Below are 23,131 nucleotides of genomic sequence, written 5' to 3'. Positions count from 1 at the left end.
AACGCATTTTGAAGCTTCCATAAAGAATTTTTCCATCAATTTCTGCGGATATATATATATATATATATATTATATATATATATATATATATATATATCACAAAATACTTGCGAATTGTTGCATTCAAAACATTTGGAAAATTTTGGTTTTTTTTTTGGGGGGGGGCATATGATACTATTTTCAGTTCTATGAGGGCCAGGCCCCCCTGGACTCCCCCTTCGTTTGTCTATGGCAAGGGAGTTGAGCCATGAGCCATTGAAGTCGAGGATGCCCAGACTGGAGACTCTTAGCATCTGACGACGGAAGAAAATGAAACACAGTTACTAAAAATATCCCTCTGTACTGAAAATCTTGAAAATAGATAGAAATTTTCCAAGAAGTATACTTCTTTGAAAATTTAAGAAGAATTCTACAGTGCCCCAGCGTGTTTCTGAAAATCTATTCACCTTTTGCGAAATTTTTAGGGTAAATTTTTCACTTTTTATTACGAAACAAGGGTTGCATGTGAATTCGGAATTCGTAGTGGTTTTTCACGGGTAACACGGGCCCCCTCCGGGGCCCGGGCCCCGGTACCAGGGACCCAGTATCCCTCCTCCCTTGTGGCGGGCCTGACGACACACAGTCACCCAGTAGATTTACTCCGAGAGGCATGCTAGAACAATGCGCTCCCTCTCCAGTGAGAATCAATTTTTATTTGAGTAATTAATTAATTAATTAATTTAATAATTAATTAATTAATTTAGTAATTAATTAATTTGTATTTTTTTTTGAGTAATTAATTAATTGAAAGGCTTGCTCGGCTTGCTTTGGAAACTGTCCAACTTCATGTTGCATCGTCTCAGTCCTGTCTTAAATACATTTCCTTCATTAAGTACAAGAAAAACTTCCTAATAATGAGATTCGTTGAATGAGATCCTGGTATTCTCTCTAAAGGATAGAATTTGAATTTCTAGATTTTTGCTATTAAACATTGTGGCTAATATTCTTCACAAAAATCAAAATGTAAGAAGCAAACCTGAAATGTTGCAACACGGCAGGGCCAATAATGGTGCATCAAGAGCGGCTGCATCATGCGCTATCACAACACAACAAGGGTGCTAATTTGAAAGGGAAAACGAAATGAAGAGGAAAACAAGGAAAATCAAGAGGGCAAAAATAAAAAGGAGAAAGAGGAATTAGGATAAAGAGAGCAAAAAAAAAGGATGGAAGAGATTAAAATAACTTGGAGTTTGAAATAACTCCAAAGTTGTAGGTCACACTGCATTAGTTATCTAGTTGCCTCTTAAGATGACGGAAAGAAAGCATTCGTGAGAAAATCAAGAAAAGATCCAAAAATTGGAGGATTCTTCGAGTGAGTACAAAAACTGCGAATAATGTGTAAACCTAAACCTATTTGCAGGTACCGTCAACGTGAGGTTCGCCTTCAATTTCGACATATAGGCCACAAACACACCGGGGAGCGCGAATAGAGCCCCCGATTTTTGCCTTTTTCGCAGCATTCGCGGAATATTTCTCATCCCGCGCATGCAACGAAAAATGCACATTTATCTGAAATTATCTGAAACGGGCTCTAGTTATTGAAAATGATACATACACCTCACTCCCTAAACTTGGATGGAGCTGTTGGGACCCTGGTAAAAATTGGCGATAAGAGCTGCGTTTCAAAATACCACAGGAATTCTTATAGCCGGCTAAAGAAGGCTATAGAAAATCATATAGCTGGCTGTAGAATGCGGAGAAAATCATACGGCCGGGCTATACGAAGCGATAAAAAATTATGCAGCCACTTTATCGCCATCGATTATAAAAGGCTATAAGAAATTGTGTAGAAATTCGTGTGCTTTGGAAATCATTAAGTTTGATACGGAACCACCTTAATATTTACAAAACACACATTATATTTTCCTTTAATACATATTTTTTTTCATCAATTAAAATGAGAATAGTCCATACAGAGTGTGCAGACATTTCAAAATCATGAGTTGAAAAACGCTGACTCCGCGAGATTAAATATTAGAGCCTAACACAAAGCGGAGCGGCGACGCACTGGCGCCTACAAACCTAACTGGGATACTTCACGCATTGCGCAATGCGTGAAGTACCCTGTTAGGTTTGTAGGCGCCAATGCGCGTTCAGCGCTGGCTGCCCGCCCGCCGCAACGTACCGCGGCGCTTGAAGCAACTATTTCACACCGGAGGTATTGCACAGTATCATAAGGAATTGAAGGCGCTCCAACATATTAAGAATGACAGGCATCCTCTAAAAGTACGGAGCTTTCCACGCAAAATAAATCAAGATACTACGGCACAAAAAGAGAGCGGTAGTCCAAAAACTAACTGAGTCCTAGCATCCGTAATTAGTAACGTTTAGTATAAACTTTATCTTCTGGCTGTTGCTTAATCGCCATCGGCTATAAAAGGCTATAAGAAATTGTACAGCCGGCTACAGAAACTATTGGAAATCTTACAGCCGGCTTTAGGTCTATGGTATTTTGGAACACAGATTCTACTGCCAATTTTTACCAGGGGATATAAGTATGGTCTGACAAGACCATTTATCGAAGATGATATTAATCTTAGATTGTAAGCGTTTTATTTCCTCTTCGCTTCGTAGTCACATAATCAGATGTGGACTCAACCCTACGCTCTATTCTATTCAAATAAATGACTCTATCTAGCCTTGAAGAGTGTTTATTTATTATTAACACTTTAACAGGAGCCAATAAAAAATGCGCAAACTTTATTGTACCCCCAATCGTACCTAAGTACAGTTTCAGGTTCGCCTGCAATTTCGCCGTGTAGACAACAAACGTAACTTGGGAGTGCTAATAGTTACTTACGTATTATCATGAGGATGCGTTTATCTCGTTCCTAAACCTTTAAATGCTTTGATTCAACGGGACTGTAAGATTTTCATTCTTATCAGCATTTTCTTAGAAAATTGCAGTCGGATTAGGTACTGCTGCTGTAATGAAAGAATAATAATATTCCCATATTTTCCAATATTAAAACCCATGTGGTTTAATTCCTAGGAAATCATTCGTACTAAAATTGGATGGCATTTAGCAAAAAGGCGAACCAGTGCGTTTACAGTGTTTTCAGAATCGTGCAACTTTTCCTTTTATTTTATAAATACTTAATATAGGTAACTAAGCACAGCATTAAAATGGACACAATTGTTTTCCTTTAAAATTAACAATTTTTTGGTGGAAAGCCAATTAAAAGCTATTTGCTATTCTGGGAGATTTTTTAGACAGTCATGAAGAAGCAGAACATTTTTACAACACTGTTATCACGCTGGTTCCTTTTTGCTGATTGCGATACAATTATTGTCAACTTAAAAAAATTATGAATCATTTTCCGTTCTTTTTTTCTCTTTTCATGTAGGTAAATATTTTTCTTAAATCTCATGTTTAACGAAGCTGTTTTCGTAATTTGTAACTTTTTATGTTACAATAGGTACTATTTGCTAATTTTTATACCACGCTCAAAGCACACACGCACTTACATAAATTAAGTACTTTACCTCGCATTTAGCTTTCAGCAGCTTAAGTTAAGCTTTCCTCTGGCATCGTGAGGTTTGTTTTGAAATCCAATCCTAAATTCTTTTTACTCAAACCTGCAAACTCGGTATCTGGAAAGTATTTCTCCTCTCATGAACACATTTTTAAATTTTGAATCGGTACCTACCTAGTTGTTTTCTTCGCTCTCATTATCTTGTCCCAGCCTAGATCGATTTATTTCTAATGATCTACCGGGTTTAATCTTCTTTCATGGGTAAAAAGTATAATAATTATTACTCTGAGAATCCAAGTGATAATTATTTTAATGTTGATCATATGCGGCCATTAAAATATAAACATGTGTTTAGAAAGGAATCACCAAAGATAAATTAAGGGAGATTTTACCTAAGTTGACAAAAGGACGAAAAATACTGAAAATAAACTTTACATAAACATAAACATAAACATAAACAATGACTCTAACAAAATAAAGATAAATTCTAAACTTAAACAATTTCATACCTATGAGAGACTCGAAATTTATAAACATATCTAGAGGTCCTCTTCTGGATCTTCTTTTAGCTTTAGGATGTCCTGAAGAAGCCCTTCTTCCTCATCCTTCATGAGGCGTCTAGATCAATCTCGCACCAGTTTAAAATGTCAGAAATCCGGCATTGCAAAAGAGTTGGGCAGCTTTTGAAGCAGTATGTCCTATTTTAAACTGCCATTAGCATAATTAATGCAACGTACATTACTAATTGCGTATGCAGAGCCATCCTCATCTACACATTGCCATTTCTCATAGATTGTTGTTGCCATTGCTGAATTTTTTTTTTTCGGGGGAGGGGGAGGGGAGGGGAGCAAGATCTCATTCACTATTCACGACAATCTAAAAGTATACACGGAAACAAATTGATTGCTGATTTAACAATTTTGTTGTTAAAAAAATGATAGACATGTTTCAAATGTACATTTTATAATAGTGGAAAGCTAATTCAACCACGGGCGTAGTTAAATCAGCATTTGTTCATCGTAAAATCTACATTGAAACATGTCCGTCAGTTTTTTAACTACAAAATTGATGAATCAGCAATTTCATTTTTTCGGTGTACCTATTGAGATAACGAGAAAAGAATCACAGCTCCCCCCTAGCTACACTCATGAGGTACTTATGTAGGTAGGTATTTGTTTGGATATATATGAAGTGCTTATTTCTTTCCATTCGAAACAGCAGTATCGCCAATCGCTTTCCTATATGCAGGTGTATCGCCGATGTGACCTGGAGTGTTGACCTGCCAAGCGACCTCCTTTGCAATAAATCCGCCAGCTCCCACAAGAACTACGGACACGAACAACGCTACTTTATTCATTTTTGACAGCTGCTTTTCCAAGAAACCTGCAACAAACGCAAGGAGGTAATAGGTATGTAGGGTGCTATGTACGCAATATTGTAGGAATGTCCAGCAGAGCATCAGGTGAGCACGTCATAAAATATTAGTGTTGGTTCATGCACAATAATTCACATTATGACGAATAAACAGAGAAACTGAAAGTTTTTACGTAGGTACTAGTCTTTAAAGTTTTCTACCCTGGTAAAAATTGGCAGTAGATTCTGTGTTCCAAAATACCACAGACCTACAGCCGGCTGTAAGATTTCCAATAGCTTTTATAGCCGGCTGTACAATTTCTTATAGCCTTTTATAGCCAATGGCGATTAAGCAACAGCCTGGCGATGAAGTGTATGCTAAACGTTACTAATTACGGATGCTAGGACTTGGTGAGTTTTTGGACTACCGCTCTCTTTTTGGGCCGCAGTATCTTGATTTAATTTGCGAACTTTTGAAGGATGCCTGCTATTCATAATATGCTGCCCGCCTTCAATTTCGTATGATACTGTGCAATACCTCCGGTGTGAAATAGTTGCTTCAAGCGCCGCGGTACGCTGCGGCGGGCGGGCAGCCAGCGCTGAACGCGCATTGGTGCCTACAAACCTAACAGGGATACTTCACGCATTGCGCAATGCGTGAAGTATCCCTGTTAGGTTTGTAGGCGCCACTGCGCCGCCGCTCCGCTTTATGTTACGCTCTAATATTTAATATCGCGGAGTCAGCGTTTTTCAACTCATGACTTTGAAATGTTTGCATACTCTGTATGGACTATTCTCATTTTAATTGATGAAAAAACGTATGTAGTGAGGGAAAATATAATGTGCGTTTTGTAAATAGTAAGGTGATTCCGTGCAAATTTAAGGATTTATAAAGCACAAGAATTTCTACACAATTTCTTATAGCCTTTTATAGCCGATGGCGAAAAAGCAACAGCCAGGCGATAAAGTGTAAAGCCCGGCGATAGGAACTATAGCCCGGCTGTATAATTTTTTATCGCTTCGTGTAGCCCGGCCGTATGATTTTTTCCACTTTCTACAGCCAGCTATATGATTATCTATCGCCCTCTTCAGTCGGCTATAAGAACTCCTATGGTATTTTGAAACGCAGCTCCTATCGCCAATTTTTACCAGGGTACTTTCCGCACAGTGAAACACAGACTATCTGGTATGGTGTAGCTATGGCAATTCGCGCCGCACACGGAAATAACCAAAAATCAGGTCTCGATTAGAGAGAGAAGAAGCCGTAAAAAACTCACCCTCTTAACGGGAAAAATCGGTAACCTTTGTTTCCCAGTCCACGCGGTTTTTTTTACCTACATTGTCAGTTGCAAGGTTAAGCGCCAGAATCTGAGTTTATCATATCGACAACAGAGACTTCACCCTACCTACCATAGAGTACAGATGCTCCCTCTACCTACTCGCTGATGCATATGGGAGAGCAGCTGACATCGCACCGAAGTCATCACCCTGGAAAATGTTACTAGATGGAGCTCACATCTCATTTCATTGCTTCGCCAGATTTCATAATTTCTATACTTTCGTCATCAGTACACTTCTCGCAGTTGATCATCGTTCATTCAAGTCGCGTGGCTGTGTCTGCATCATTTTCTCATACCCGCGCAATCCTCTCAGTAAAACAGAGTGATTTATTTATCACGGGGTCGTTGTCACTTTTAAAATGGATTAATTTTTGCAACCAGGAAGGAGCTACTGTTTAGGAGCGTTCATAAATTACAAAACGCAATTTTTCGGCATTGTTGACTTCCTCCCCTTTGTAACGCAACCCTGGACCCCCTTAATGCCCCCTTAACGCCCTCTTAATGCTACGTAATGCTTAACGGACCTCTCCCCCTTGAGGTCCCAGAAATTGTCGGAAACTGTTGAATATGTGGCTAAATATTTGAGGTCGTATTTTCAATGTAGTGTGACAATTAACGTCGAAGAAATGAGGATTATACATGTTGGGTTTTGTGTGTGTTTTTACCAATAGAGAGAGTGACGTAACGCTGGTACTAAACCCCTCCCCCTCTCTCTTGTAACGCAGCGTAACGCAGGACCTCCCCCCCCCTTATGGAACTTCATGTAATTTATGAACGCTCCTCTATGTCATTCTTAGAGGCACTTATATATTTGTGAAGGGGAACTAATCTATATAAATAAATCTGTAAGGATCGAAACCTTGTGATCCTTAATTCTGAGGGACCGCCGGGCCGGTTCCCTTGATTTTTGTTACAAACTGAAGCTGTTGGTGTCCAGATGATACCAAAAATCCGAAACTTTCAAGTACCACTTTTGAAAGCTATCCGTGCACTCGCGAAGCGGCTAGGTGCGGAGGCGCGCAAAGCGATCTAAAGCAGCTACTGTTGAATAAGTCTTTTCTAGAATGAGCCAGGAGTAGCAGTTCCATTACCTATTGCAGAACGTGGTGCAAAGACCGTGACGGCGCGGCGTGGCGGTCGCTCAACGTTGCGCCGGTGCCGGAGCGCCCAATAAACGGACATTAATGCGCGGATAGCCTGTGCTTTACTGTAATATGATGCAAACGTAGCCATTTCCATCTAGTGAGAATGTAAGTAATTCGTGTGGCATCGTCGCACAGTGCAGTGTCATTTTTCTTGTCAGCAAATTCCTCTTTTCTCGAAGCAGGCGAGACTGATTTCGCCGCAAAGCAAAAAAATCGGAGTAGTACTGCAGAGGACCTCGCTACCTCGTCACGATTCAAAGAAAATTAAACCTTTTCTCTCTACTCACAATATTTAATATTTCATCGTACCATGACCCCGACCATCTGCCCGATGATTTGTGGGAGGATCGATCCCGATGGCGATTTGGAGTCGCAGAGCGCTCTAGTGCGCTGAGGTAGCGGCTTGATATGTATGTATCGTACCATGAAAATTCAGCAGAGAGACCCTCCAAAAATGTTTCAATTCGATACATCTCTCGTGATTGGAACCCCAATAGTGAGGAGGCAATTCTTAAGGAACTGCTAATAGTTATGTTCCAGGAAATCCTGTTTGGATATTTGTGTAAGTATATATTTACGAGAGCTACAATTGAGGAGCTTGGAAGACAAGGCGCATAAGTACAGTTTTAGAAGTTCGAGACTAGAGATTAGAGCCCAGCTAGCCGCCTCAGCTGCGTGCCATATCTCGTTATGCTTATATTTCAACAGGTGAGTTACAAGAAAACGGCTGGACCTCACTGAAAGCACAGTAGATAAAAACAGGAAGGAAAGGCGCAGGGGAAACAAAAATCCGGACGATTTCGAAAACCGCGAATGGGATAAGTGCATTTTTCGTTTAGAGGGACGAGTGCGACCTACCGTCACTTTAAACCCGACTGCTGGCCTCAATTTGGCACAACTGCGCTGAAAATTTCAGAAGACGTTCATGAAGGTGTGAGACAAGCACTTGTAAATCTTGAAGACATACGGAGCACTCTGTTGGTCCGAGTGAAATCCAGAACTTTAAACTCGTTTTTTCCGAAGTAGTAAAAACTGCACATATGCGCCTTGTCTTCTAAGCCCCTCAATTTGAATAAAGAAACAGCAATGAAAACCCTTAAAAGATCTGACTGCTCTTTTTCCACACTTAAAATGTTCGTGGGGAAAAAACGTCAAACAACTTTCGAGCAAACTTTTTTTTTTATCTAGCGCGAATTTCACCGGACATATTTTAATTATGACCTTTTTTTCCAAAAACATGATTTTTACAGTTTTATAAGAGGTTTTGAAAAGTGCTTTTTGACGGTCGTTGTAGTATTTTCAGAGCAGTCGTAGAGGTCGCAAATGCAACGATGTATACATGCTTACAATACACTGTGCACATAAATAGACGTGTAAACAATTGTACACGACGTGGGCATGTAGTCCGCAAGATACAAAACAAGTACCTTTGCCATTTAAAAAAAGCTAAAACACACCAAGACAGCAGGGGAATAAGGCGTGAAGGTCGGTTTCATTCGCAAGGTCAACTTGACCGAAACTTCATCCTCTTACCTTAAAAAATTAAGTTGCCGTTATTTTAAAGCCGATAACACTTGTTCACACTACACTGGTTCCTGCAATTTAGCGATCTAGTGTATAAGGAGGACTGAAGGAGAATCCTACTCTCAGAGCGTGCACGAAACTTAAAATACGTACGGCCGAGGAAACGCGAATGCTGCGAATAACAGTTTCAGCGGACTGAGGCGCGCGCGCGCATCGGCTCGCCGAAGACGAATTTCAGAGCAGGAACCGGGAGGAGCGGGGAGGGGGGGGGGGAGGGGAGGGCTGGGTAATTTTTTTAGTGTCGCAGTCCATCGATCCAGAATTGCCGCATGTCGCTGTTTAACATTGGCGTGTGTGGAAAACCGTATTCTGGAGGCCTCGCCGGGGCTATTACGTAACTCCATTGAGTGCGTCTACCGCGTGACGCATGAGGAAGCCGTCAAATCATCGCATAAGTGGCAGTTTTGACAATTTTGCCACCTCCTCTCCCCGCCCAACCGGTGGCGCTCTCTGATTATTCGCAGGGGAAACGCTCCTCCTCCAAGTGGTTTTGGAGCGTGCTATTATTTCTTTGACATGTCAATTGAAAACGCGGATTTTTCAACCAGGACTCCTTCGAGTTTATGCCATCGCCGATAAAACCTGGATTCTTCAATCAGGACACCTTCGAGTTTATGCCATTGCCGATAAAACACGGATTTTTCAACCAGGATACCTTCGAGTTAATGCCATTGCCGATTGCGAACATCCGATTTTAGCCCGGAGGAGGGTTTTTTGCCTGCCTAGAAAATTGAAGGCGAAGGAGCAGTGAGCATGCGACCTTAGTGTCAATTTTGCTTCTTCCAAATTTTCAATGAGAACATGCCTCTACTTTTAAGTTTCAAGTTCCGCTCCGTGACTGCAATTCACTCTCTGTGAGAATCTTTCAATTAAGACTTTATTTTCAATTGCACTTAACTTTCAAATTAAAAATCTTCAGTCGATCGGACTGCACTGAAGTATAGGAAAGATATACATTCAGATAAGAAGAGATTTTCTTTGAACCACGGAATCCACTGTATTTCATGCAGACGACTCCGGATAAAAAAAGAGATGAAACACTAGATGATGACGCAATAGTACGCAACAGTTTTTATAACTTAAAATGAAGCTTCACGTTTCAGCGGGTTCAAAACGATCGGCCACCAAGGCTGAACGGAAAGGAATGCACGCTCGTCAATTTTTAGAAATTATTTTCAAAAAGTAAACATTCACCGAGAGTAAAATCTAATGACTTTAATATTAATTTTTAAGTTACCCACCGTCTGACGCAATACAGCGTTCTCAGCGTTGGACACGTTTTTCGGAAGTGTTATTCACTTTTCAAGTCTAGCTTTCAAAGCAGCCTCTCTGGCCTCACTATCCGAGAATCAAATATCTATGAGGCGTTTTTTGTAATGTATGTATAGGAAAACTCGAGAGGAGCACTGTCGGGGCTGTGTGGAGGGTGCGGTATAACTGCGGTGTCCGGGCTTTCCGGCCGAACCGTTCCGGGGTCGAGCGTTTCGGCGTGGGCGATTCGGCGCAAGGATGTTTCAGCGCAGAATCGCCCGGCGCCGGATGCTCCGTCGCACACTAGATCGAGTCAATTGTAGGGGTCGGACATGAAATGTTTGACAAAAACGGCAAATTTTTATGTTTATTTCGTCACATATAAAAGTTCAAGGGGTGCTTCTAGAGGAAAATTCCACGAGGAATCCAATGGAACTACTTTTAGGACATCAAAGTTTCGTATAAACAGAGTTATGAGCGTTTAAAGTTTCCAAATTTTGTCCGACCTAGCTTATAGACTCGATCCACTGCGCGTCGCCTAAAGATTATTTCCCGCTCTCCACCTCATTTCGTGGGAGCACTTTCGTTACGATATCTGTTGGAAATTCCATTCGGAAAATTCAAAGTTTTGTCTTCGTATTATACCTCTTGTATAAGACGGTGGGCGAGGGTGCTCACGCGTGCGTGTGTGTTAAATGCGTGTCAAGTTAATCTGTATATAGGCCAGAGTTATATTTTCGGCCGAGGCCAACGTAACGCGACGCACACGTGTGTCGTTGACAATAACTCCTGGATGTTATGCTGCCAATGCTCTTCGACGGCTGCCCGTGTTGCATACTTACAAATATGAAGGAGCTTATATTGAACTTTTTTTTTTACCACAATTAGCAGCGACGCGCGATTGTTGTTGTTGAAGTGCCCTTAATGCCATACCTATCCAAGAAGTATTTTAAGAAAAAATATTGAAATTGCGATAAAATCTTTTTTTTTACCCTAAAATTGCAATGTATTTGGATATTTTGATCAATAAGTGCCGATTTGAAACTAATAAACGATCAAACGAAAGCTACACTAGAAAAAAACACATTGGATCCAGAGTCTAGACTTTTGAAAACATTGACGAGAAAAAATACTCTTGATTCAATCAGATTTAAGCTTAAATCGAAAGGAAATCCGCTCAAATGAAGAGGCTGGGTTCTTTAATTAAGCTTAAATCTGATTGAATCAAGAGTATTTTTTCTTGTCGATGTTTTTAAGAGTCTGGACTCTAGATCCAACGTGTTTTTTTCCCGGTGTAGGCAATATCCAGCGTAGAGGAAAAATCAACTTATGTCAAATTTATCGCAATATCTTTATTTGAATCGGAGGAACTCACTCAATGAAGAGACTGGCAACATACACAATATTCTAACGTGGTAGCAATTATTTTACCGTGTAACTTGTTTTAGCATGTGCTACAGTGGACTCTCGATAATTCGAACCTCGATAATTCGAAAACCTCGTTTATTCGAAGGAAAGTCTGTCTTCCTTGAAAATCTCTCGATAATTCGAAGAAAATCAATGTATTTTTCTCCCCTCGTTATTTCGAAATTTTTAAGCTGGCGCGGCCCTCTATAATTCGAAATTGCGACGAAAATTCTCTCTGTAATTCGAAGTGTGAGAAGTAAATATGGCCCTCCCTCTATAATTCGAAATAAGACGGTACATTCCCTCTACAATTCGAAGTCAACTGTTTATGTATCTGGGTGTCTGAAAGATCTTGACCTTTGACCTAAAGATCTTTTGGCGTAAATCCGTCCATTTGCCCCTTTATAATTCGAATTCAGATGGCGCCTTCCCTCTATAATTCGAACCTCTCTAATTCGAAATTTCTCCACATGGAATCTCTTTAATTCGAACTCTCTTTATTTCGAAACCTCGCTAATTCGAATAAAAAGCCGATTCCCTTCAATTTCGAATTATCGAGAGTCCACTGTACTGGAGTATATCGACGGTGTAAGTCCGAAGCCACGTACCTCGGTTTGCGACGTCGCAGACTTCCTGTCATACTTTATTTTTTATATAGAAAACTACTCAACGGCAACTTTTTAAAACTGCCGTGGTTTTTTCTTCTCCGTGCGAAGAAAATTCTGCAAAAACTTCAAGGAATGATGTCAATTTGTTCTCATTTAAAAAAATAATATAGAGACGGAGATTTTCAACACACCAAACGAGATATGAGGTTGCGGACTTACGCCGTCGACTTGCTGCACACAATGACCAGGATAAACTTTATTCGCTCGTCTTGCATTCCCTGATATCATGTGCTTGTGTACTTCAAAAATCAAGTTCATGATCCACATTTCACGCCTAGTGAAGGAGAGACAAACTTAATGCGTGAAATAATTAGAAACATAAGAATTAAGATTTTATGAAATCCGTTTAAAAATGACCTAACCGCTCTCTCGCTGCGTACCTACACAAATATAAAATACATGATTTGCAAAACAATTCAAAATAAAATGTACGCATTTCGAATCAGGGCCGGATCCAGGGGATGGCCACATGGGCCGCGGCCCATGGCGGCAAATTTTGCAATTTTTTTTAAATATAGGTTTAAAAAAAATCGGATTCAGAAAAAAAATTACAAACGAGAAAAGGTGACAAAATCTCTCATTTCCTGAGAGTATAGTAATTTCTAATTTTGTCATATTTCGGAGATACAAGAGACAGCACCTTTGATTAGTCGAGTTAAGAGAGAAACCAAACACGCAATTTGGCCTGAAAAGGCGCGGCGCAGAGAGCAATGATGACGAGAACTTCAGATGAACAAGAGAAACCCTCGGCGCGGCGGTCGGCATGTAACACATATCAGCGCCTACAGGACTGCATGAATACTTCACGCATTCCGTCAAACACAGTGCGGTCAACATCGGTCGGCGTGAAATGCAACGCACCTACAAGACTGTAGGAATACTTTACGAATTGCGCCTAAACCCATTGCGGTCAACGCGGTACAGTGGCGGAAGTTAAAAGTATTAAATCACATTTATGTTTGTTCTTTCATAATTTTTTCGTTCATTTCTTCAATGGAAGGCCTCGTCCACACTGAGATAGGTATACAGAACTTAAATTTTGCGCAAAGTTTTGTGAACTTTACCTAGTAGTGTTGACAGGGTTTTCGCAAATAATGTGTCCAACAAGAATGAACGCGTCTAATGCAACCCTCTCCCTTTGGCACGTTCACTTAATAGTTTTTATTGATGTTTCAAAACGAATGATAAGGGGCGGCAAAATGCAGGCGTCCCATGGACGACAAGTTAGTAAATCCGGCCCTGTCTCAAATTGATCAATGTGAAAGGAAAAAACGAAGATCACTTTGAAAATTTGAATTGTTTCTCCTTTTGATATTAACACGGCTTCTTGAGAAGCTTGCTATAGGTAATCTTTGTGAACCGCATTTGATTCGAGTGGACTTTTGTTCTCCTGGAAGGGGGGAGTTCAAATTTGTTGTATATATTTTAAATAAAATAATGTTGTTAAATCGTTATGAAGTTAGTTATTTTTGTTGCATAAATCATGATCTCCGTGAGTTTTTGAGGAGGTATAGCTTCCAGAATTTTGCTTCAATTTGTACCTTTTCTAGAGGTCCATTCAGGTGAATTTTGGTTCACCTTCAAAACACGTAGGATACTATGAGTTAAATTAAAAACACTCTTAAATTTCTCAAAAAGTGTTTTTTGTGAGGAAGGGGCTTATTGAGAGCTCTGGGCAGGTAGGGCCGGGAGATCATAATTTCCTAAAAACTTTCTTTTAATCCATCTATCATGGCTCTCGGTAGTTAAGTTAATAGCCTTGCCCTTGAGTAAGGGCATTTTGGCATGTGTATTATGCGGATCACTCAAGGGAAACCTCTGAGCAGGGACTTACATAGTTTGTAAATATTCATTGTTGATAAATGTCACATTTTTAGGATCAATCTTGAGCTAAATCTGCATGGTCCAGTAAATCTAGAATTTTTCTGGCGTAGAAAGTTTTTTTAGGAAACATGTTGCAATCGGCCAAATAAAAACATATCGAAAGTTTACCGGAATCGGCTGTCCGCTGAGGCCACCATCCTAGAAAACAGGCGGTCTGGGGGGCCAAAATACGCCGCGGAAGACCAGTTTTTCGCTTATGTTTTAAAAACAATCAACCTTACGGAAAAAATGACATCGGAGCATTCGTAAAGAGCGTAATGTTTCCTATAAGAAATATTTACATTTATTAATATATGACTTCTACTTTATGAGAATCGCGGTATAGTAGTAGGTAGAAAGCGGGAACCTAGGTACGGCTGAGCTCAACACTCACACTCAGTGGAGAGATAAAATTCAAGAGATGCGAGGTGTAGGAGCTAATAGTACAACTGATAAGTTTCATAAGATGTGTGGTGACATAGTATCGTTATGTTCCTGATCAGCATAACTTTTGTCTATTTTTCATCGGTCAAGGTTTTGTGCTAACTCCTCGTTTCGCCCGACCTTTTGCTCGCCTCACGTTTGACCTATAGTCGTTTTGTGTGTTGATCAACTATTTCCATTAATTTTCAAGTTCAAGTTTACTCTCGAGAGCAATGTTCGGTCATTCTTGCGTGCTCCTCGTTTTAGCCATTTTTTGTTCGCGTCACGCGTTCTGATATCGCTCATTATTTTTGCGTGTTGATCAGCTGCAGTGCAGTGTCATTGCGTTATCCAGTACCTTTAGACCTGCTTCTCTTGCAAGTTCCGTGTTTCTCTTATCCACCAACTATTAGTTGGTGTAAGCATGGTGATTAGAACGGGAAAAACCGGGGAAAACCAGGGAATGAAAATTTACATGAAAAATCAGGGAATCTGTTCCAGAAACCGGGAATCTCTTTTTCTACCGCTAAGGAATCATTTCATTTTCAAATTTGGCGATCGAATCTGATCAAGCGTTACTTGGTTTCGTCCGGCGGTCTTTAGGCAGTTACCGCGCATGCGCAGTTTTAAACGCGCATTTTTGACCCGAAATGTTCATGACTTTAACAGTTTGACACTTCCTTTTCTTGTTGTAATTATTTTTAGAAGAAATAAGTGCAATAACATCTCAACTATGTAACTTTGATGTTTTTAATTTTCCATTTCCACATGTTTTTATTTTTTTTTCTCTGAAATTCATTTTCTTTAAATTTTGTCGATTCCTTGAAATGGACGTATTTTTGTCAAACGGAACTAAGCGCCATCGGGGTAGGAAGGTAGAGGGGAGCTTGGATTGGCGGCGGAACCGGGCGTCGGGCTTATTCGTTCCTATGCTCACAATGCTTTCCATAGCGCTTAGTTCCGTTTGACAGAACGCGCTATCCGGGATTCTAAATTCCTCAGAAGGAACTCAAATTGGTTCCGTGAGACAGAAATACGTCTAAATAAGAGTGAGGTATTAAAATCTATTCCGGCTTCTTATCAAATAAATTTCTCAGTTTGATTATCACCTTTTCTGACTTCATTTTAGACTATTACAAATCATTGAAAAAGGCATTACCTAATGGGTAATCAGTAACATGCAAAAAGCAAATTACCTGGAGAGTTATTGGGTTTAAATTGTTTGTTTGTTTGTGACTACAAAAGCGATACTGTGTATATATTATTTGGAAAATGATGCGTTTTAAAGTTCTTGAAGAGAAATCGAGCAATTTCTCTCTTTTACTTCATTTTAATTTTCTCCAGGTTATGTTTAGAGGACAGTCATTTGCTGAAAATATATGGATTTAATACCGATTTTGAGTTTGTTTGTGTACAAAAGTGAATTGTAGTAAGGATATTTTAAGTAGGTACCTATTTTTATTGAGGTTTATACGTATTGCGCCTTTATTGACCTTGCTTTTTTGACTCTTTGAATGATACGTATTTGAAGCTTCAAAGCATCAAAATACCTAATGGGGACGCTTTTATTGACCAGGTAACATAAACGCAAGGAACGCTTTTGGAATTAAAATTCTGAATGTGCCCTGAAGAAATGGCTGAAAGATGAATTAAAATCGATATCTGGAAATCTGGAGAATTATATTCGTTTTCCCTATTTTCAGTATCTTCTCTGATATCTTTATGCTGGCTTTAGGCAATTCTTCCAATGGAAACTGGTAATCTATATACATATGTAGGTACGTTAAAACTATCTCTAATTATTTATTCAAATTTACATTATCCGTTTAAGTATGCGGAAAATAAGAATAAAAACCATAAGAAATCTTATTAATGCATTCTGAATGGTGCGTTGCTACGTGTCAGCGACGAGATCAAAGATATTTACAACTCGTGTCCGTACCTGTTTTTAGCCTATTCCTCATCAAGATTCTCCATTTTTTTAAGAATTGCTGTTTTTCATTCTTGGGTGAGAGCTTATTCATTTTTTCCCGCAAATCTGCCCTCAATTCCTTTTCAAACTCTTCATTGTAATCCTTTATTCGCAAAATAAACGCTGTGTCTTTACTCCGCCTCCGATGTAAGTCTCTTTTTCACGTGTGAAAATTCCTCGCGTTAGCTTTTGCTCCTTCTTTTCATTTAATTTTCGATGACTCTTTATTCGAATATTTTTGCCTGCAATCTGCATGAACCGTTTCATCAGTTTTGCTCAGCCATTCTATAAACTCATTATCTCTCCTCTGTTTCTGCAGTTTCTTCCAAATCTAATGCTGTATCATCGCTTCTCATCTCGCCAAACACTGAAGTCGCCGGTCGACGCGGAACACGTGTTAGCGCCTACAAGAGTGCAGGAATACTTCACGCATTGCGCCTAACACAGTGAGGTCGCTGGTCGGCGCGGAAAGCATATTAGCGCCTACAAGAGAGCAAGAACACTTCACGCATTACGCCTAACACACAGTGCGGTCGCTGGTCGGTTCGGAAAGCATATTAGCGCCTACAAGACTGTACGCATACTTCACGCATTGCACGTTCACTACAGTGCGCGCTGTCCGGACCTACCGCTTTCAACACGCACCGTTTCCGACCAGCATGCAGCATCCCGAGCCGGCAATCATAGGATCGAGGGATTGTAGAGATTTTGTACCCCTGAATGGTATCTTAGTCAATTGGTGTCAAAGCTCGTCCGTCTTTTTTCGATCGACTATCTAAAAAAGACGACCTCTCTATAGGGCAGATATCAGCCGCTCCCTTTAGTTCTCCTTCTACAGAGAGATTATTGTACCATTATTATTCTACTATATCATTTTCTTCCCCTTTATAATCTCACCTATCAGTAATGCACGAGAACAAATTTGATAATACAAATGTGAATGTGCGAATTACTGTTGTATGGGTTCAGTTCTGTACATAAATCAGCAGTGCTTTGATGCAAAAGGAGTCGTCGACCTGTTCTTTTCTTCTCTATTTGCTCGGTGGTAATCAGCTCAAGTGACACCGTAAGGAGGAAGAGGGAAGGTTGAGATAAGCGAGATCATTTATCTCGCAAAATCCAAATAGTCTTTTTCTTGAACCGAAAACATGTTAGATTTGCTATTATTCACAATTCATAGAACCCGAGACGTTTCAACTCAAAACGGAGTCATTTTCAGTCGGAAACATTAATTGTTTCAGACTGAAAATGACTCAGTTTTGAGTCGAAACGTCTCGGGTTTTATTAATTGTGTATTTTTAGCCTTGTTTCCCGTTTTTCCTCCTTGTTTTTTTCCACCGGCATCATTGTCTCGGGCTGCTCTTAAAAATTCGTATCTTTGCTATTATTCTTGAAACATGTATTAAACTCGTGGCAGCATTATGCCTCTTATAAGTACTTTTTTAACCTGATTTCCTGTTGATCTGTTACAAATACCAATTAGTTTGAAGCATATTCTGAGAAAATCATTTCATTTTCCAAATCTCTCCAACTTAGTCGAATAGTCAACATAAATCATGGCGAGGCTCGATGAAGCGCGGCCAAGCCAAGAATTACCGTGTACAGCATTATGGGTCGGACTGCATTGCGATCCAGGGGCGGACCCCTTCGTAAAATGAAAGGGCAATCTTCTATTGGAAATTTATGCTCTTCCGTTTCAGTAAGAACAATTTTTTTCCTGAGACTCGCCGTATTTAAGCTAATTGCAGATTTCGTGGAAAAGCGCGATTGCAAGCGAAATTCGACTTTCCCAGCCGCAGAGAACTACCGCAATATCTCATAAACTGGAAGTCACGAATTAATTAATGTAAATGTTTCTCATAGGAAATTTTGTTCTCTTTATAAAAAGTCCAATGATACTTTTCTGTGGGATTGATTGTTTTTAAGACATAAGCGAAAAACCGGTCGCCGGCGACGTATTCTGGTCCCGCGGTCCGCATTTTTTCAAAATAGTGGCCTCACTCAGCGGACAGCCGATTCCGGTAAACTTTCGAAATGTTGTTATTTGGCCGATTGCAACATGTTTCCGCAAAGAAACCGCTAAATATTGAATTTCCCAGAAAAATGCTAGATTGACTGGACTATACAGATTTAGCTAATGATTGATCCTAGAAATGTGACATTTTAATCAACAATGAATATTTACTAACTATGTGTGCCCCTGCTCAGAATTTTTCCTCGAGTGGCCCGCAGAATACACACGCCAAAATTCCCTTATTTAGGGGTAGAGGTTGCCCTTTTTTAGAGCTGATTTAATTGGGCGAAAAAGTAATAGTCTCCGGATGATCAGATTCCAAGCTGCAAACAGTTGCTGATTCCATGGTCAATACTATTTCGCTCAATCGTAAAAATCGCCGTGAAATTGCCCATTAGGCCACCCGCTGAACAGCCGCGTGGCTTTGAATAAGCAATCGACCTCTGCGGCTGTGGGTTGAGATTTAATGAGCGGCAGATTGTACTACCCGGACTATATTTTAATCCACAGCAATTATAATAGTATTTCAGGGGTCATTCTCCGCTTATATCGGAATAGCGTCTGCCGAGAATGACAGAACGGTCGGCAGGGATGTCTCCGACCATGTTGCCGCGCTGATACCTATTCCCGATCGAAAAAAATGGAAATTACAAATTTGAACTAAAATTTGAATTGAATTATCCCTCCTGATTATATTCAAGATATGATATTATTCGCCGAATTTCTAATGATCACGAATTTTGAACAAATTAATGTCGAATCGTGTAAGCATTAACGGAGCTTCTATACCCGACCCTAATGAATATTCGATTTTATTAAATGGAAAATCGAAGTACCACGTCATATGTTTTCACCTCAGAATTTTATCCACATGCCGGTTTCAGCGACGAAAAGTTCGAAAAAAACTCCAATGCAAGATACAAATAAAATGCGCACTTAACTCTGAGCAACTGGAAAACAAAACATATCGATGGTGAAACCGCAGAAATACGTTTCTATAAGTTTACGGCACTGCCGGCTTCGTGTCGCACTTATCTCTACATGGAAAACTACACAACGCGACGTAATTTCTTGAAAATTTTGCTAATGTTTCTTCTGTAAGTAAAGAACATGCTGTGCAAACTTCAAGCCATGATATTGGTTAGGTCTCGTTCTCTCTTTTAAAAAAAATGAAGTAGGAATCGGAAATTTTAAAACACCGCAATAGCAAATTACGCATTTTTGCCGTATTATTGTCGATATAAATGACGTCCTTTGTGTTTTTACTATTTGACTGATATTAATTATGAATATTTACTTCTTCTTTGGAAGTTGCTTTCCGAACGTCCCTTTATATAAATCATATTTTACGTAGAAGTTTGAAGAGAAACTTGTGGATCGTAATTTGTCTAATGTACTGTGGTTGCCCTTTAAAAGAAATGATCATCGTTCGGATATTTTTTATCTTAATATTGCAAGTATGCCTTTACCTATATTTCCTCATCACAGTACTTTTAATATGTAGAGAATTTAATATAACCTACTTGGCAACGGGTTGTAGGAGGACGCAAGTATATGAAGCTGAAAATCCGAGACAAAGATATTTCGAACGGTCGTCGCTCCTTCAATCTAGCCACCACGCAAACCACAACGCTCTCTTCCATCACAGATATTGCTTTCGTCATAAAACCATGACAGATGACCGCAGATAAATCGGGAGAGCTTTAATAAATTGGGCTCCACGTCTACGGTTAAAACCGGCAGTTAGTTTTTTTTTTTTTTTTGGGGGGGGGGGGGGGTATCTCAAGCTAATATTCTGAGGCCAATGACCGTCTTAACGTATCATTCTGGCACCACGTTTAATTTGTCTGGGAATCTTGAAATTCAATACCGCACAATTGATGATAATATTTTGTGATCCGTCACCAGAAATGAAACATTTCGCTAAATTTTACGAGCTATCATTTAAATTCCACCGATCCGGAAAACGCTAGCTCCTCACGCATGGACTGAATTTCAAAATGTTTAAAGTATTCGTCATGTCACTATGTTCTGCGTGATATTTTGATAGCAGAAAATGTACTCTCATAATTGCGGTTAAGGGAGGCTCATCGGGATCCGTGGCATGGCATCATAAATTGGACGTATTTCTATGAAACGGAACTATGTACATTATGACATGAGCCCTGAGACCCATAAGAGTATATGCATAACAAGGCTCGCGTCATAATGACATAGTTCCGTTTGATAGAAATGCGTCCAATTAGGACTCTCGTTCTGCCGTACTAAGGAAGAACGCCGTATGAACCTTCAGACGTTGCCAAATTTCCTTCGAAAAAACACAAATTTCCTGGTAAACTTATGAATATTTTTCTTCCAATTTTTCAGATAATTTTTCTCGCAATTCCGCCGAAAAGTCATGAAAATTTCAAGGCAAAATATTATCAACTTTCCTCAAAAATGATCATTCTATCGAAGGAAATTTGGCAACTCGCGAATGTTTATACGGCGTTTTTCCTTAGCACGGCAGCGTTGTCCATCGACAATGCGTGAATCTGTCGGCAGATATCATCCTCTTGAGGTGCGTCCTCAATTACGTCGTGTAGGCGGACTTATTTAGGCGGATCTACCGGAGAGTACGAATAGTTATCAAAATACTTAATTTCTCCTAAATTTATTTTATTGAGCGAAATACAGCTCATAATACAGACTGTACGAGTCGTCCACCATACTTACACGACATTTTTTTTTAAAAAATAGAAATAATTACAATGGATATGAAAATGGAGAATACAAAAGCACGCAGGAGAAGAGACAGAGAAGGATATATAGGAAAGTTTTCGGAAATAATTACCTCCTTGCATGGCCTATTGGTCTCGCTGACCAATAAACCATGGGTGATTCTGTCAGTAAAAAGCGTCCGCTTAAAGTTCGCCTTCAATTACGCCACATAGGCAACACACATACAAATTCAAGGGCTTTAAAATTCAACAATGCAAGGGCTTGAATAGTTGTATCACGCAGAGAAACGCACCCATTCCTCGCTTGTCTTATAAGCTTTAATTAAATAGGGCAGTTAGTGCTTCACTCTCTCGGCGACTTTGAGAGGATTTCATCCAGATATACGATTTATACAACTATATTCAATGATTTAAATAAAAAAAAACAAGCGGGAAAGTTCTAAAACGTTCGTACTAGAGAAGCGATCAGCTGTCAGTTTGTGTTTAAAGTTAAAAATACAAATTTTATGAATTCATGGTGCACCGGGGGCACCGGAGGTACTCAAAAAATCTAAAAAGATCTCAGCTGATATGAGACGTATCAATTTTTGCTTTGACAGCATTACCATAACAACATTTTCTATGTAGGCGCGTTTTTAAGTTAACGGAAGAAGATAAGCACCGCTGAGGATAAAAAACTCGCTGAATGAAATAGTAAATTTTGAGAAAACTACACTACCGTCAAAACAACAAATTAAAGAAAAACGACCATCGTTCTCCGTGCTACGATTCCAGAAGCAAGTGGTACAAATTTAAGCACTCTGATACATGATCTTTGACTAAAATTTCAAGTAGAACACTGTTCTTGCATCAAAAGTTACTCAAATCAACTCCTAACTGAGATATTAAAGTTTTAATTTTACATTGGTTACAGGAAATTTGAATTGCCCGGTCACAAGAAACTCAACCCTGGTAAAAATTGGCGATAAGAGCTGCGTTTCAAAATACCATAGGAATTCTTATGGCCGGCTAAAGAAGGCTACAGAAAATCATATAGCTGGTTGTAGAATGCGGAGAAAATCACACGGCCGGGCTATACGAAGCGATAAAAAATTATGCAGCCGAGCTATAGCAGGGTTCGCGAGCGGAGGGGAGCAGAGGAGACGAATCGGCCAAAACTGTCCTCGTCGAGCGTAAACCCTCGCTCTCGAGATTTTAGGGAATTCCTTGCTATAGTTCCTATCGGCGGGCTTTACACTTTATCGCCTGGCTGTTGCTTTTTCGCCATCGATTATAAAAGGCTATAAGAAATTGTGTAGAAATTCGTTTGCTTTGGAAATCATTAAGTTTGATACGGAACCACCTTAATATTTACAAAACACACATTATATTTTCCTTTAGTACATATTTTTTGCAATCAATTAAAATGAGAATAATCCATACAGGATGATGTGCAAACATTTCAAAATCATGAGTTGAATAACGCTGACTCCGCCAGATTAAATATTAGAGCCTAACACAAAGCGGAGCGGCGACGCACTGGCGCCTACAAACCTAACGGGGATACTTCACGCATTGCGCAACGCGTGAAGTATCCCTGTTAGGTTTGTAGGCGCTGGCGCTGGCTGCCCGCCTGCCGCGCCGCAGCGTGCCACGGCGCCTGAAGCAACTATTTCACACCAGAGGTATTGCACAGTATCATACGAAACTGAAGGCGCTCTAATATATCAGTAATGGCAGGCATCCATCAAAAGTACGGAGCTTTCCTCGCAAAATAAATCAAGATACTACGGCCCAAAAAGAGAGCAGTATTCCAAAAACTCACTAAGTCCTAGCATCCAATTAGTAACGTTTAGCATACACTTTATCGCCTGGCTGTTGCTTAATCGCCACCGGC

General features: G+C 39.9%; 1 long non-coding RNA gene across 1 annotated transcript; it reads right to left on the bottom strand.

Moving 5' to 3' along the window:
- Window positions 1-3,807: 3,807 nt before the first annotated feature.
- LOC109041124 (uncharacterized) lies at window positions 3,808-10,172 on the bottom strand. Its single transcript, XR_002009932.2, has 2 exons — window positions 8,887-10,172; window positions 3,808-4,898 (listed from the first exon to the last, which is right to left on the bottom strand). It is a non-coding gene; the product is annotated as an uncharacterized lncRNA (long non-coding RNA).
- Between the last annotated feature and the right edge of the window lie 12,959 nt (window positions 10,173-23,131).

The sequence above is a fragment of the Bemisia tabaci genome, chromosome 1 (genome assembly GCF_918797505.1).
Source record: "Bemisia tabaci chromosome 1, PGI_BMITA_v3".
NCBI lineage: Eukaryota > Metazoa > Arthropoda > Insecta > Hemiptera > Aleyrodidae > Bemisia > Bemisia tabaci.
The sequence above is the reverse complement of the archived record's forward strand: the minus strand, read 5'-3'. Positions and strand labels throughout refer to the sequence as shown.